At 37.2% G+C, this 3,217-nt stretch overlaps 1 protein-coding gene across 1 annotated transcript in view; it reads right to left on the reverse strand.

The window, feature by feature from the left end:
• LOC107676753 (transmembrane protein 91-like) overlaps nt 1-401 on the reverse strand; it is a 32,371-nt gene extending 31,970 nt beyond the window's left edge. The window contains exon 1 of the mRNA XM_016471424.1: nt 209-401. The gene's annotated coding sequence lies outside the window, so the exon portion shown is untranslated. The remainder of the gene's footprint in view (nt 1-208) is intronic.
• Between the last annotated feature and the right edge of the window lie 2,816 nt (nt 402-3,217).

Consider the following 3,217-nt stretch of genomic DNA (forward strand, 5'->3'; position numbering starts at 1 on the left):
TATATTATTTTTTTTATATATATTATGTTAATTAATACATATAATACTATGCATGTAAAAATTGATTTTTAAATCATATTTAAATATGAAAATATTTTTATTTTTAAAATGTTAAAACTAAACATTTATTTTTAAAATATAGTATTATTATTTAAAGATAAAGACATTAAAATCTGTTTTTCTGTAAAAAGATAAAAGCAAAACCTACCTCTTCCATTGATCCTGAACTCTGCGATGTTGTCTGTGTGTGGGTGCGTGTCCAGTGGGACTGGAGCAACTGAGTGGAGCAAAATAGATAAATCCAGTGGCCCAGTTTGAACTTCAGCAATACTTCAGCACCAAGACATATTCTCAATTTGTGTGTACAAGCGTTTCTGACGGAGAGAGAGAGAGAGAGAGAGAGAGAGAGAGCGATGGGATGGTGTTCCAGTAAAAGAGTTCAGAGAAGTGACGCTTCTTGTCTCCCAAGTTGAGTGTTGTAGTAAAGCGAGCGTGCAGAGACACACTGCAGTACACAGCGCTCCTGATGCTTACATGTTATTCTCTCTCTCTCTGCTTGTCTCTCTCACTTCACACCTCTCTGATGGAGTCAGTAGTTGCTCTTTTAATCCTGTTTATGCTGGGTATTTATACCACCAATGCTCTTCTAAGTCCCCTTGGCGAGACTTTCAAACTACAGCAGCGAAGCGGATCCTTGCATCTTCCTCTCCTCTTTTCTCTCCACATCTCTTTTTCCCTCATCCACCGTCTTTTTTGCGCTCCACTCCACCCCCCACTTTCCCCCCTCTCTTCTCGCTAGAGAATCAGTGTACCGCAGGGTCCTAGAGCCTGGTGGGGTTTGTGGGTACAGTGTATCTCTGCTACTGGAAACACATCAGTATGACACAAGTGTCCTCTCTCTCTCTCTCTTGCACTACCTTTCTTGCTCTTTTTTCCAGAGGCTGCTTTAGAACAGTTGCCATATTGGCATGAGGTTGTCTTGTCAAGCATTGTTCCTGGTCAAAACATGGACACAGAGTGGACTGTCACTGAGAGATCTTGTCCACGTGTGTCAGAGAGAAAACATAACTAATAAAAAAAGAAAGACACAGAATAAAGTCAACATGAAACCATAAACTTCCACAATGTGGCGTAGTTATGAGTAATAGGCCTACATGGTATTCAATGAGATGAAACATAGCCTATATCCTTGATTTTATCCATCAGGGATTATAAGGTTTGTGAAAAGTGGTCTGAGTATTACAAGTTAGTTGGAGGGGAGAAGTTAAATAAAAATAAGAGAGGTTGGTCATGTCAGCCAAAAACAATAAAAAATAACGCTTATTTCAACATCAAGGCAAATCTGACCATATTTAGTTTCTTAATACCCAGTTCTGTTCCTATTGTGAATTATTCACCATTACAAGTTTGGGGTCATTAAGATTTTTTTTTTTTTTTTTAATGATACTTTTATTCAGCAATGTTCATTAAAATCATAGTAAAGACATTTATAATCAATGCGGGGTAGATTACTTACAAATTGTTGTCCATTACTCATTCCAATTTACATGACAAAAATTGTTGTTAGAAATATAATCCATTACATTACATATTTTAGGTAATATAATCAGACTACTTTTTGATTACTTTTAGATTAATTTTGAGCTTGTTTGTCACCTTGATTTATTTAAATAGGACAATCTTGTACCATACTGATATAAAAATACGAAGAGAAAAAATAATCAATTTGTTGTTATGAAGTGTTCATAGTTGATGCAATGTTGAAATTGAGAAAACAGTTTTAATAAAATTGAAATTATTTTTGTAAATTCAGTGGTCAAATGCTGTGTGACCTTACACTTTTCTGTGTAATTATAGCCAAATGACTAGTGACTGGTCTTTGTGTGAATGTCCACAAAACCGGAAGACTTTCTGAATATATATATATACACTGTATACGGCTTAAACCATAGGCTATTTTCGAAAGGAAATTTCCAAAGATGAAAAAGAAGAATTAGGGAGAATCAATAACTTGTTGTAACGTGGGTTTTTGGGTTTTGTTTCATGTTTTCATGTCTTTTTATTTTGATATTTTGCCTAGTCAAGGTTCCTGTCTAGTCATGTGATTCCCTTGCCCTCTTATCCTGGTGCAAGTTCAAGCTCAAACCGGTGCACAACGTTTTGCTACGGTTTCCGGGTTGAACGACATGTTTCCTGGAAACGGTGTGCAACAGTGTGCAACGGGGTTTGAGGTACGTTTTCTCTTGTTTAGTGAGTGTGTCAAAAATGTCAGCCCAATCAGCAGCAACATGTATATAAACCAAGCGGTATTAAAGAGACGGCTCGCACAATGTAATTAACATCAACATGAAACAGGACACGCAGACGAGAGCGCACGGCTCGAGCACTCTCGAAGCCGCGCGCTCACATGAAAACAACGACACGACGGGAGTGTCAGGGCTCTGTCACAAAACCATGAATTACACTAGACCGAAGTGACAGAACCCTGACAGAAATAATAAGAGCACAAGTATAGACCTGGAACTTCTTTAAGTCTGTCTAAATATCATTTAGTAATTGCAATGTCTTCTGGTCCATATCCTTTCCTTAGGAAGGTGTGCTAGACACTGATTAATGTAACATAAAAATACTATACATGTTTATATATTTTGCTATTGTATTGTGGAGTGACACTTTCATAAACTTTTCTATAGCCTACTCCTCTGATTATATAATGGTAAATATTACAATATCATAGCACAACAACAGTGATCAGCAATAATGATAAGCCTAATACTCACAATAAAAATAATAAGGTCATATAGATCATAACACAGTATCAGAAGAAGTGGATTATCCTTCACCTGAAATGTTTGTCTTTTCATCCTGAAATGCGAGGCAAATGTTGGATCACAGTAATTAGGAACCACAGTTTCCACAAATTCCTTCACTCGATTGGGATGTTCTCTTTTATTCTGGACGGCAAGGGCAGTGACTGTAACATCGAGCGTATTTTGCAGTATTAAACACGCATTTATACCGATTTCATCAGGCTCTGAAAATTTTTCAAAAAGAACACAAATAATGGCCTTCTCAGCTGCCATAGTTGCTACTCTTGCGTCATCAGAACAGGGTGTTCAACGCACCACCGTTTCCATTTAAAAAAACGTTTTGCACCATTTTGTCGCGGCTGAACGCAGCTCTGCTATTGGTTCTTTGGTTCATGTGTCATGTTCTC

The sequence above is a fragment of the Sinocyclocheilus anshuiensis genome, unplaced genomic scaffold (genome assembly GCF_001515605.1).
Source record: "Sinocyclocheilus anshuiensis isolate Anshui unplaced genomic scaffold, SAMN03320099.WGS_v1.1 scaffold456, whole genome shotgun sequence".
NCBI classification, from domain to species: domain Eukaryota; kingdom Metazoa; phylum Chordata; class Actinopteri; order Cypriniformes; family Cyprinidae; genus Sinocyclocheilus; species Sinocyclocheilus anshuiensis.